Raw genomic sequence first — 14,194 nt, forward strand, 5'->3', positions numbered from 1 at the left:
GTAGCAGCCGTGTTAGTCTGTATCCGCAAAAAGAACAGGAGTACTTGTGGAACCTAATTTGTTGGTCTCTAAGGTGCCACAAGTACTCCTGTTCTTTTATTTAAGGAAATTTTAGTAAAAATAAATAAATAAATAATGGTTAAAAAACATTTTGAAATTATTAAAATGAACTGTTCAACTGATGCCCAAACTGAATTTTTTGGGGGGGGAGGGGGAGGGAAAGAATTTTCATTTCACAAAAGTTGTTGAGATTTTGACTTTTTGTCAGAATTCCAATTTTTTTTTATCTCAATATTTTTTGCAGGCTGGGAGAACCATTTCCTACACAGCTCTAAAAATAGACATGTTTTTTATGAGCTAAGCATTTCAGAAGCTGCCTCTTTGGTGTTAATAACCAATTTAAATAGGGCAGTTTATACTGAAACATGTTGTTCCCTGTGGACTACAGAAGCATTCTTGGACCCGTGCCTTCAATTAAAATAAAGATATCAGCCAAATCCCACCCAGAAGACTTTTATGAATTTTGGGTGCTTATAACATCTGAATAGAATAAACTAGCACACCAAACCCACCCACACTTTTCAGCAGAAGAGAATAAGTGCACAGAAAGAAAAACATCACAAAGATCACCATATATAATACACACAAAACCAGTTACAATAGATATTATTGTCCCACTTTCTACTTATATTTCACAGTCATCAGCTTTCAGTTGGATGCTTTCTTGATTATATTAATCTGTTGCCTGATCTTCAAGCAGGGGCAATGTTTTGTTTTCATTCCAGTTATTTATTATTTATATATTTGCAATTGTAGCTCACTTTCTAAAGTGACATCTGTTACTTGGCTGCTGAAACATTTTCTTATCTGGTAACATAAATCACACAATGGCCTTCCTTCCATTTCCCCTGGTAATGACAAATGTCTACTTGACTTTTCTTAGTGAGGCACCATCTGCTTGGGCTATATACTTCATTATCAGAAGGATGTTATAAACATCTCTCTTTAGACCAAGTGGAAGATCACTTTTCATGATATCTTTCATTAGCCTGAATGCACTCCAGCCCCTTCAGGTTGTTTTGATCTATGTAAGTGTTGAGAGCTACCTTTTTCAAAGATATTCCTATCTGTGATGACAGCTCTTAAGTGTAGGAAACTGAAGAAGATCTTTTCGAGATGGATATTAAACATCATGAAGACAAAATACAGGTACTTCTTCCTTAGATCATATCTGCCACCGACTGAGGAACAATTATGAAATAATAGTACCAGTTCTCCAGGGCTACTTTTCTTTTTTGTTTCAACATATATATTGTGATTAATTTTGTTACCTCCTCTGCCATTAAGCTCTAAATTCTGCTTAGGAGCTTTGTAGTGTTGTTAGGAAGAACCTTACAATGTTTGGATGTTAGATTCATTCCAGAAAAGCATCTAGAATTTTGCATGATTGTCTGAGGCTCATCCAAAGTATTTGAATCTCCTCAATCTGCAAAAACTGGACTGGAAATATTGTTAAGAAGCTTTATTTTAAGCTGTCTGGTTCTTCTATTTCTGTTTGGGCAGGACATGTCGAAAGAACAAAGAGGTAGAAAAAATAATGGCAGTAGAGTGACAAGTTAACATTTTCTTTTTGGCAGTTAACAAGTTAACTGCCAAAAAGGTTTGGTTTCAGTCTTGATTGAGGTAAAAATCCTTCTAAACCTAAACTCAAAGTGGATTATTATTTGTTTTATGGTAGCACTTAGATGCCCTGTTTGGGGATTGGAGCCATATTGTTCTGGGCACTGTGCACACACATAATGAAAGGGTTTGTGCATCTCAAGTGCTTTCCCATTTCCTTTTTTTCAGTGTCTGTGCTATTATAACTTTAGCATATCTTCTGTTTAAGCTTATAAGGTCTAATTCATCTGTGGTGTAACTATTGAAATTAGTTGATTCATCCTAGGGATGAATTTGGCCTGGTATGTCAGTATTACACCTACATGAACAGTGGGGAAAAAATCCACAAACACTTGTTTAAAAATTTAAGTATATTCATGGGAATTAGGCCACTTCCTATTTTATCCTACATCTTGCTACATCCTAGGCTCTTGGTGTGGAAATTCGACACATCCTGGGAGTCACAGGTAATATAAGCACACTATGTCTGTGTTTTGTAGAGTTTGCCCTTCCTGAAAGGATTGAAAAACCATAGCTAGAGACTAGACCATTCATAAGTCCTCTGCCCTGTCTCCCACCCCACACCCAGGGCTTTGGCTTTTGCAGCGCTGCTGAGAGAGCAGGCCAGCCAGCACCCCCATTCCACCCACACACCTGCAGCACCTGCCTGGCTGGGCCGCTGCTGCGGCTGCTGCTACCTGGCGGGGGGTGGGGTGTAGCGATTGCAGCGCTGGTGATCCAGCGCGCATCACATGCTGTACACACACACCAGCGCGCTTTGGCCTCCGGGAAGGGAAGGAGATATAGAAGAAGAATTTTTTAAACTAAAATTACTTTTTTGTTTTTGTTTTTGTCTTTGTTTTGTTGTTGTCCCCTCCTGAGAGCTTCGGAGAGCTGCTGCTTAGCAGCTCCTTGCTGTGCTTGATCAATCTCAATCAAAATGATCAATCCTCCTCCTCCTGTGAACAGCAGAGCAGCTCTGCTCTTGCCTGCTGCTGCTGCTAAAAAAAAAAACAAAACCTAGCTGCTGTTGATCATCTGTATCTGGCTGTGGCTGTAAAAAATCAGAGAGGCAGCAGGCAGGGGGTCAGAGGCAGGCTGTTTGCAATAAGAGTTAAAATTAAGACTAAGGAGAAAAAAAAATTTTTTTTTTTCAAGTCAGGAAGCACACACACAGCTCTCCTCTCTCCCCTCTCTCTCTCCCCCCCCCCCCTCCCACACACCCCACCCCCCCCCCTTCTTTTGAAAGCACTGCTACTTGAATGCTGGGCTGGGATAGCATGCCATCATCACTCCCAACAGCGCTGGAAATGCTGCAAATGTGGCCACACACCAGCGCTGGTAGCTGTGAGTGTGGCCACACACCAGCGCTGCTCCTACACAGCTGGATGACCAGCGCTGCAAACCGTAAGTGTAGCCAAGCCCCCAGAAAAAAGTGAAGAGCATATAGAAATAATTTCAACTGAATTTTGTATTAAATTTACCATGATGCGTGATGGCTTTCAGTGCTGCTCCAAAGGATGTCTGAAAGTGACTGGTATTTTTTGCAAGAATAACATAAAGTCCATTGATTAAAAGTATAATCTTTTGACCTTGAATTAAAGCAGCCCCTTTGATAGTGTGGAAAATTTAATTTTTGTTATCATGGTCAGACAATAATGTGTTCTTTCATTTTCCTTTCAAAGCCCTTCTTCCCTTGCAGGGAAAAACACAGAGCACCAGGATACTGAAGGAGCAGACCCACCTACTGTAGGCAAAGAGAAACAATCCAGTGAACTGATGGAAGAACTTCTGGATAAAATTAATCAGCAGACAGAGTTCCAGAATGACCAAGTGAGTATATAACGGATAAGGGTGAAGGAAGGGTGGAAAGAGACAAAGAGGTTACACATCTTGAGGAGAGATTGGTGGACATACTCATTGGACATGACTGCAGGTTGAGGGAGGAAGGCAAAGCGCAGTAGAATAAACTGTTCGAGTGATTATTTGTGCTCATGGCTTCCAGATTACTGTTTCCACGACCCCCTTCTACACCTGCTTCAGCCCTACTCCCTGAGTTCCCTCCATATTATTGTGTCCTGCAGACTGTGCAGCCTTTGGACAATTCAGGGGCTGGTTGGACCATGTCACAGGCAATTAATAGCATATGGAATGGAATTTGCCCGTGATTTTGGCTACATCTTTGCAAGAAACAGAGTGCAGTATAGGGCAATGATTCTTCACTGGAGCTGAAAGAATTTCGTAATCCTGTAGAGGCTTCCATTGTATTTTACATGAAAAGAGAGCCATTCAAAGACAGGTGACAATCTTTTTTCTTTTTTTATTCCCAGATATTCTACCAGCTGGTCTTCAGCATGGGATGAAGTAAGGAAGAACTATTCCAAAACTCTCAACATACTGCAATGTTCCAACTAGAATGGATTTTTCATCAGAGACTTCTGTAATTTTCTGGAAACAGCTTTCTAGAAGCGAACACCACCATCCTTCTTGAATAAAAAAAGTCAGCAAGGGGTAAGCAATTTCCCTCTTCCCCTATTCTTTGAATTCTCTTTGCTCAGGACAAGACGTATCTTTTTAGGATAACCAAGGTTTGTAACGTGCTTTACTTCTTATACTAAGTAATAAAGGTCACACACAGAGTAATGTTGGTAAGAAGTTTATTTCCCGGCCCCGGTCAGATGACATAGGTCAAGGTTACCAAGGTCAAACCCAGTCACATGAGGTGTCAGTTTCTACTGTCTCAATTAGCTTCTGGTGAAGCAGATACAGGAAAAGTTAAGGGCTGTTTTTCTTTAGCACAGAAAGTTTTCGTGCTTTTTGACAACTCCTATGCCAGCACATGTGGTGGTGCATGGTCTGCTTTTAGTTTTTAAACAGTCATTCACAGTTCATTGTATATACAATACATTATATTTGCTGAGACCAAAGTCTAAGGTGAAAGTGTTGAAGTACATTTTTCACATGATCTCCATAATTTTCAAAAATTAATTTGAGTTGCATGCAGCATAGAGACATTGATTTTACTTTTAAATCTGCTTACTTGAGGGAGGGATGTGTTTTGAAGTTACAGTTTCATAATCTGGAACCAGCAAGTACATCTGTTCTTTTGCAGATAAAGGGCAGTATGGTCTGAATCAATTTAAATCAGCCATTATTTTATCACGTTGTTGGTATCCAGCTTTTGCCTTAACTTTTGAATATTGGAGGTGACAATGAAAAAATGAAAGATTCCTTTCCTTCTTTAGGATTTAATTTGTTGCTTATTACTTGTTATACCGTCATCTTACCTTCTTGCTATTTGGCCAGCTTTCTCAGCTCAATTTTCTGAAATCATATATTGTCTGAGGCATGTACACGGCTAGAAATATTCATACAAAATATCTGTTCTTCAAAAGAAAAACTGATTAAGTGCTCTTATTTCCATTCTTTCTACATAGCCTCCTTCTCAGCATTATCTCAGTCTGCAGAAGTATAAGAAGGTAACAATCACAGCTGTATTTACATAGTACTGCACTACGCAAGCTGAGAAGCACTTCATAAGAAAACATGGCCACTTCTGAACCCCAAATAATATTTTGAACTTGCTGAGAAACCTTTCCATTCTAAACCTCCCTACCCCAGTTTAGGAGTGCCAAATCATTTCCCCTGTTCATCAGAAGTCCCAATATTCTCTGTTAGTACCTCTTGACTAGATCCATGTCCTGTATTTCCAAAATCAGCCCCAACCCTTCTTTAGGCCAAACCTCCCTGTAATGCAATTGTCTTCAACAGAAACTTCAAAATGGATCAACATCTAAACACCTTTTAGTCACAAAGGTCACAGACACAGTTAAATGTTTCTGCAGTTCATTGGTCATGTCCTTTCAAAACTAAGGATCCAATCTGGCACGTTTACTAGCTCTCATCCATGGGAGCCATATCATCGGCATCAAGGATGGCCTTCCAGTTAAGGTACATGGTGGAAACTTAGATCTGGGTTCTCGTTCAAGCTCTGGCAGTGATTTCCTATGTTTCTTTGGGCAAATTGTTTAATTTCTCTCTGTCTGAGTTCTTCTTGTGTAAAATGGGAGTTCTAATCTTTCCTTACTTTGTAGGTTTGTTATATGGCTAAGTCCACAATTTTTTTGTGACGTATGAAGGCATTATGGTGATAGGTGCCATAGAGTAACTTAGAAATAAACAACATGCATGAGGAAGAGTTGCAGATTTAAACCATAAATGAAAATCTCTGCTAGGTCTGTAAATTGAAAGAGGCTTTTCTGTCCAGAAAGATTAACCTGATATCATCAATGCACTGCACACTGCTACAAAACTGTCAAATCACAGCACTATGGGAAGCTTCTAAATTAAAAAATGATGGATTCTGCACATTCACAGAAAAAAAAGACACATTGTAGTTAAATGAAAGTTATTGAGTTGAAGTTAATTTTTCCTTCCGTTTATGTTAATTGCCTTTCTGCACTTTCACACTTGCTCGGTTGTGAGGAGACCATTCCAGAGAAGTCTTGCCAAATATTTACTGTTGACAGCAAAATCATTTTAAATTCAAATTATACAAGCCTTATGTATACCATCAAAGCTTGGGGGAAAGAGTCATGGAATTCATCCCCACTCGCTTTCACTACTTTAAATTTAAGCTCTGAGGCCATGTCTACACTTACCGGTGGATCAGCACTGCAGCAAAGACCCACTAAGTCAATGGCAGAACACTCTCTTGTCAACTCCGGTACTCCAGCTCCCTGAGAAGAATAAGGTAAATTGGCAGGAGAGCATCCTCCATCAACACAGCACGCTGCAGTAAGTCGACCTAAGCTACGCTGACTTCAGTTACGTGAATAACGTTAACTGAAATAGAATAACTTAGGTTGACTTACTGTGGTAGTGTAGACAAGCCCTGAATCTTGATGACTTCCAGAGGAATTTCCAGTTGCATGTTCCCTAATCTGTCTGAAGAGGTGCTAGTGGCCAGACTCACTTTGTTTGTAATGTGGTAGGGGTATCTATCTGTAAATAACAGATAATAGAAGCTGTAGCTCTTTTTTTGCTGTTCACACTACTCTTTAAGCATAAATATGTCTAGGAAAAGCACAGCTGAGATTTTCAAACCAGTAAATGAGATCGAACCACACTTCTTCCATTGAAAAGTATGGAAATTATGGGTTTAACTCCCCTACATTGCTTTGCAAATTTCAACTACTGTATATGCTTATTTCCCAGACAGCATGAAAAGTCTACTGCTCATATGTCAGTGGTTGTTGGACAAGTCTGCAATCATTGACCAGGATTTATAAGAACAAAGCTCCTCATTCTCAGTCATTTGTTTCTATGCATACCACAGTCACTGGAAATTCTTGGAAATCTGTATATAGTATGTTTATGCTTCATAATCTATGAGCAAAGTCCAACATGAATACATTTAATTACCCCATGTGTAAGGCTATGTTGTGGTATTAAGTTCCAGTTTTGAAATACAATGACTTTTGTCACTCAAAACTGAATAAGTGAAGTGGTTTATCCAACTCCTAACGAACATATGTGGAGAGTTATTCGATTAAATTTTACCTGTTTAATTTCTTCAGTATGTAAAAATTGATAAGTGTTCTGTCCACATTTGTGCAAGTATATTTTCTTTTTAATTTAGCTTGTTCAAAGGTCATTAGATGTTACATGTACTGGATCAATAACTGATATGAGAATCTGTTTATCTTATAATAGGCATCATGCCATAGAACCGGGTGATAATGGACCCTTTCAGTACAGCTCTGATGCAACACTTCATTCATTTCTGAGCACCTTGTTACCATGCCATGTAAGTTCTTGATAAATTGCCAGGAGCGCAGAGTAACAAAAATGATTAGGTAGCTGAAGGGATGGACTTACGAAGAAAGTTTAAGAGTTAAATAAGTATATGATAGCTTGGCAAAGTGATTAATGATCACAGGGAATATGATAAGTCTACCAATATTTGAAGGTACAGTATTTGAAACATCAAGGAGTGATAGGACTTATTTAGGATGGTAGAAAGAAGTAAGAGTGTAAGCCCTCTGGAGTAGGGGATTGACCTTTTTTTATGTCTGTATTTTTGTGTGGCCCCAATCCCAATTTGGAAGTTTAGTACTCCCGTAATACAAATTTGTTTCTATTCTGTTCTACATAGGATCTTATATTGTAATGAGCACTGTAGATTCTAAGTGTCCTCTTGTAGTTTATTAAGTAACATGCCTACACCTCTGTCATGTGTTTGCTCCCTCATCTTCTCCCAAATATTTACTAATAATAACTAGGAGTTATTTGGAAGTTTAGTACTCCCGTAATACAAATTTGTTTCTATTCTGTTCTACATAGGATCTTATATTGTAATGAGCACTGTAGATTCTAAGTGTCCTCTTGTAGTTTATTAAGTAACATGCCTACACCTCTGTCATGTGTTTGCTCCCTCATCCTAATAATAACTAGGAGTAATGGAATTAAATGATGAAAAGGCCATTTAAACTGTCAAGGGAGGGGAAATCTTCTCAATTGTTAGAGCAATTAAACTGTAGAACACTCTCCCAAAACATTGAAAGTCCCATCTCTTGGGACCTTAGGAACAGGCTGGACAAAACATCATCAATATACAATTGGTAAAAATTTTACACTGGCCGAGAGAAGAAATAGATCTGACAGAGCTTATCCATCTCTAATTTCTATGATAATAAAATACCTTAACTTTTAAAAAATGTATCTGGTTTAGACTGGTATTCATGTACTTTCCCCGAGTCATCTGAAAAAATGTGCTAATGAAAGAGGGATTAGATAAAGCTGCTATTGTGTTAAATTATTCCTCCCTGCTCTTCCTCACACCACAATCCCTCAAGAGGAAGCAAATATTTCAGTACATTACAAATAGAGAGACAATATATCCTCCAGAAGCAGGTTCCTTTAGGGAAGGGGATATGTTCAGGGACTGCCAGCCCCTTCCTTGCTATACCCACCATGTCAGGGCCCAGGCTTCAGAAGCCTTCATTCCCCACCCACCAACCACATGGTGGTGACCACTGTGAGAGAGCCCACACAGAAAAGTTTGGGACTTCCTTGGAGTTTGAGCCCTGCTTTTATCATGGTCTGAGTCCCCACCCTCCTGCTGGCCCCACCCTCCTTTTTTCTCCCCTTCTACCTCCCTCAGTCCATCATCATCTCTCCCTTCTTACACCCTCTCTGCTCCCTCTTTTCTCCCACTACTGTTCAGCTTCCTTTCCATTCCTTCCCCATAAAAATTTCCCACTGTGATGGGGCGTGCAACCCACACTGGCTCAGCAAGAGCTGGGTGGGGCCAGATGGGTCCAAGCTACTAATTAGGCAGCAAGCCAGGGAGCTAATTGAGGAGCAGCGGGCTCACCTGGGCAGGAACGGGGGCTAGGGGGCTGCAGAAAGCCAGGTAGCTGGCTACAGGGTAGAAGGGGCACTGACAGTCACTCCCTTGAAAGGGGGAGAAGTGTTTGAGGCTGCAGGAAGGCAGGTTGCAGAGACTCCCTGAGAAGAGGGAGTGGAGAAGCTGGTGAACCTGGGGGAGGAGATAGGTAGCAAAAGAGTAGTACAGGCCTTGGCTTCATGTTATAGGGTCCCTGGGCTGGAGCCCAGTGTAGAGGGTGAGCCTGAGTTCCCCTACCTGCCACTGGTTAGTTGCTCAGTGCGCAGGAGATTCCTGCCAGAGAGCTGGTCTGGAAAGACTGTGATTTCCCTGAAAGGGGAGGGACTTAGTGACCTGGCTGGAGGGCCAAGCCACAGATTGGAAGTGGCAGCATGGAGAGTGAGAGACTGCATACAGAGAGAAGATGGATGGAGAGACTGCTGAGGAGAGCAATGCTGAGAGACAGAGCTAATTCCCAGAGCAACCAGCAGGCGACACCACTAGCAGAGAGTTAACCCCATCACACCCACTGTAACTAAGACCATAAAAGATCCTGGGCCTAACATAATGTGTGCTGAACAACACTTTGACCACTTACCTGCTTGAAGTATGCTTTCTCCTACCCTTCTTCTGTCTTACCTATTTTGACCCTTATCCTGCAAGTTTGCATACACAGCCAGATTCCTGCTGCATATGCAGAACACCACTGATTTGAGCTCTGCATGGATGTAGAAGCCAAAAAAAAGATATTATAAATTGAGAGACTGGGATCTCAGATTATAAACTCTTCAGGACAAAGATTGTCTATTTCTAAATGTTTGTACAGTGCTTAACTATCATCATGGTGCCCCAGTCGAGGCCTTTAGTTACAGGAATACAAATAATAATTTTATTCTGTGAAATTATCCAAATATTAAATTTTGAAGAAAGGTAGTATTGCAATAGTTAATATACTCCTCTTCAAATAAACTGGGTTCATTTAAGGCAATATTAAATTGGTGGTGACGTAGTGATGAAAACCATGTGCCAATTTTTAAGTAGCAATGCTAAAAATCTCACAAAAAAAAAGAGCTACCAAAGAGTTAAATAATAAATTAAACAAGGTTACGTGGAAGACATCTCCTCACATAATACACTGTATGGACACTAACGCAGCCTAAGCACCTGAGATATGATAAAGTCCCTCTAACAGAGATTTGCTTTCTCTGAAAACATCAAGCAATTTTTGTTCTTTAAGAAAAGGCTTCTGAGATCCCATTAGGCACCCAGCTTTGGAAAGAACTGCTATTCTGCCCAGCTCACTGTTGCCAAGGGAAAGGCCAGATCGCCATGCTATTGTGTTAGTTCACAAAAATACCACATGACCTGTTAACATGCCTGACTCTCTTTGTTTAATTAGGAAAGACGTCTGACAGGAAGCCCAAGAGAAAGCTACCATCTGCTGGGGCTTCTGATTTTCTCAACAGAGCCCCTGCCCTCTATAGCCACGTATCTGTGAGAAATCAGGGTTGGACAAAGCCTCCCTTTGGCTTTCCACGGCAGCGTCAGGAAATGAAACCATTGAAGATGAGACAGAGAGAGAGAGAGAATCAGTAGTCTGGCTAATACCTAGAAGCACATGATGCCTGGCACCAAAGGACATGCTGAGGAGCGCACGTATCAGCACAAAAACCCTGGGTAATTTAATAACTGGCCCAGAATTTGCTGACTGCTTGTTAATTACTTGAACAATCCCAAACTGTCTGACCAAAAACCTACCCGATGACTCCTCAGCTGTTAGTCCCAGATGACTAATAGCAACAGTACTTGTAATAGTTCCAGGAATGTATTTGTACTGCCTTTGCTTTTCCACAACTCTAGCCAAGCTTCTACACACCAAGAACCCTGAAACATAAAGCTAAAACCTCTCCCTTCTGATACACTCATAAACAACTTTGGCTGTTGACTTTAAATGCAGCATCCCCTGAAATACTCCAGAAGAGGTACTCTTAACAGAAGGAGACTATGATAGAAGTGTTCTTAACCTATTGAAGAAATATGGCTTCTCAGTTGTTATTATTAAAGCAGGTAAGGTGGAAAGGGAGAGGTACAAAACCACAACCTCTGTGAGGAAGATCTTACAGGCAATATTCTGAAAATCCAGCAATGAGAGAAATTATAGGTTTCTCTTTTCGGCCCCACATACCTATGTCAGTAATTGCTTAATGATATGGATCGATTTCAGGAATGCAGGCTAGATATTTTTTCTGAACTGAATGACTAGAAGTGACATAATTACATTTGTACCCTTTCTGAAAGTTGTTTCTCTTTAGAAACTTACACTTGCTCTTGGTATGTAAGAGTCCTCAATGATTTTGCAAACAGAATACAGATAGACAAGGAGCCTTTTCAGATGTTTTTAACCTGCAACAATCTTACCGTTTGTGTTGTCATTTAAGATCCCTAACAAGTTACATTAACTTTTTTGGCCCTCAAGTACCATTCAAGCATTGACATTAGTCATATTCTGAGCTTTGTATACAACATACCCATATTCTTGAAAGATTATTTTAGCTCCAAAAACAGGTTTTTTAAATTCTTTCTATAATGTTATATCTTTAACCTGTGCTGGGCCAGAGGAGAGAAATTACTTGATACCCTGTTCTTCCTGTTGGTAGGGAGATAAATATCTCTTGTCTTCTTTCTGTCCCTGTTGTCCCTTGAAAGTGTCTGTAGAAGTAAGCAAAAAGCTTTGCTACAGAACTTCCTATGCCCTGTGCACTCCTACACATCTTTCAGATTGGTAGGCCAACTTCATTTGCTTCTGCTGGTTCTGTCTGTAGAAAGTGGTGCTGTTTTCTTCTCTATCATTGTTGACTGCACCTGGTTCCTTTGCACTGAATAGCTGATGGACGCCTTAGTGTAGCTTAGTCCAAGCAACCAGTGAACTCTGTGTTTACTCTGACATGGAAACGAGTACTGATGGAGCCTCAACAGAGATATTAAACTGTCAGCCAGGATTATAGATAAAATTAGAACTTTATTCCTTTATTTAAATGTGTGTGTGCCAGCTTCTTTTCTCCAAATTGCAAAGCTAAAATCTGGACCCCTTCAGATAGAATATTGGAATGTGTGGGATTTTATTCACCATATGTATTTGCTTACTCATCTATCTCATACTTTCTCTCTGCAACTTGATTCTTTGCCTTTTAAAAACTCTCATTATGTTCTGTGTGCTGAAATGTGAATGCTAATCCATTATTTGTCTTCTGTTCATACTAATGCCAAGAAATAAATGGTGAAAGGTAGCCACTATTATGAAATCCCTTTCTACTGTACCACTCCAACCCTGTTCTCTCATGTTAAAACTGCTATTTGAGTGTACTGTAAACTGAAAGATAATTCTTTCAAGAGCAAAGCCAAGGTGCCTTGGTTACTATGGGAAAAATTCAGAGGTAAATTCAAGGCAATCTAAAGTGACATAATTCATGGTTTCTTCTTCTGACTCCCTCAACATGTTAGTTACTTCTTTAGATTATCTTAGACCCAGTAATGCTCCCATATACTCATGAACTTACAGACATGTAACTTACACCCATTTATAGATCACCTCTGAATTTTGCCACTGAATCCAACTGAGACAAAATTAAACTCCTCCAGTTGAGGCCACCACTTTCTTGAATCAGGCACATGCAACTCAAAGGGTGAATCAAATGTCCCAACTCCTAAGTCTTTGGAATTGTCTATGTGCCACAGCTGAGCAGCCATATTCAAGAGCTCCGAAGTGGAGTCCATTTCGCTGTCACTTACAAGGCAGCCCTCCTGTCTGCAGAGTACCTAACCCTGCATTGCTAATATTTCTTTTCTGAAAAGATTTCCCTGTTATAAAGTAAACACATTTATTTTGTAGGCTCCATCATGCTGGTGCTAACGTGGGTCTGAAAAGCGTGTGCTCTGTAGGACGTGAGACTGACATTTTATTGCTGAGTTGATTTGCAAAATGCCATTCCTATCTGTAATAGTCCTAGGTTGGGGCCGTCGGGAGCCAGGCCGCCTCACTACACGGTCCCAATCAGTCTCCGGGTTCTGAAGGTCTTGGGGTTCTGCCCCTCAAGCAGGGGCGGAACAGAAGGCACACGGTTAATGCAATGAGTCCCAGCCCTCAGTCAGGGCGGGACAGCAGACACTAAGTCTAGGCTCAGACCCTTTCCGCAGGCTGAGCACCCACAAAGTCAATAAGCCACGGCCCTCATTCAGGGCGGGCCAGCGAACCAGTTCTAAGCTCCGGTCCTGGCAGCCGGAGCTGAGCAGTTACAAAGTCAGTAAGCCCCAAGCCCTAGCTCAGGGCAGGGGAGCACACAAGGATCCAGGGAGCTCAGATCCCACTGCAGGCTGAGCAGCAACAAAGTTAACAAGCTAAGCCCAGGCCCTCAATCAGGGCGGGGCACCAAACACAGCAGTTCTAAGTTCAGGGCTCAGGTCCTTCAGGTCAGGGCTGAGCAACAGCCCAGGCCCTCAATCAGGGCGGCAGCAAACACAGTCAGTAAGCCCCAGGGTGGGGCAATAAACAATAGTTCAAGGCTCAGGTCCTTGTAGCAGGAGCTGAGCAACAATAGTCAGTAAGCCCCAGGGTGGGGCAACAAACTATAGTTCAAGGCTCAGGTCCTTGTAGCAGGAGCTGAGCAGTCACAACAATACCGGGGCTCAGGTCCTTGTGTTAGGCACTGAGCCACAGCAGGTAAGCGCAGGCTTCTCTGCCTGACCGCTGGTAGGAGGGGGAGTCTGCCACCCGCGAGTGGGGTGGCAGGGGGGACACAGGCCCACCCACTCCACTGTGTCCCAGCCCGGGGCCCTAACAGCGGCGTGGATCCGCTGCAGTCAGTGGGGATCCTGGCCGCAACACACGGACATGGGCATGTCAGTGCCCTCAGCCGGACAGGGGTCGGCTACCCCCGGGCTACACTCCATCTCCCCCTCCATGGGTACCTGCTCCTCGCTGGGCTCTGCAGCGGGGTCCCACACCATGGGCTCCTCGTCGTGCTGAGGGCTCTCTAGGTCGGGCTGCTCCTCCGGACTCGGGTCACGGGAACGCTCGGGCAGCTCCTCGGGGTACCGGGCTCGGGGCAGGCTCGGCCAGTCCACCTCGGGGTACCTGGCTCGAGGGAG

At 41.9% G+C, this 14,194-nt stretch overlaps 1 long non-coding RNA gene across 1 annotated transcript in view; it reads left to right on the forward strand.

The window, feature by feature from the left end:
• LOC120399072 overlaps positions 1-12,311 on the forward strand; it is a 45,626-nt gene extending 33,315 nt beyond the window's left edge. Inside the window, exons 2-5 of the long non-coding RNA XR_005594944.1 lie at positions 3,345-3,492; positions 3,990-4,170; positions 7,375-7,468; positions 10,449-12,311. This is a non-coding gene — a long non-coding RNA (uncharacterized LOC120399072). The remainder of the gene's footprint in view (positions 1-3,344; positions 3,493-3,989; positions 4,171-7,374; positions 7,469-10,448) is intronic.
• The last annotated feature ends 1,883 nt before the right edge of the window (positions 12,312-14,194 follow it).

The sequence above is a fragment of the Mauremys reevesii genome, linkage group 2 (assembly GCF_016161935.1).
Source record: "Mauremys reevesii isolate NIE-2019 linkage group 2, ASM1616193v1, whole genome shotgun sequence".
Lineage (NCBI taxonomy): Eukaryota > Metazoa > Chordata > Testudines > Geoemydidae > Mauremys > Mauremys reevesii.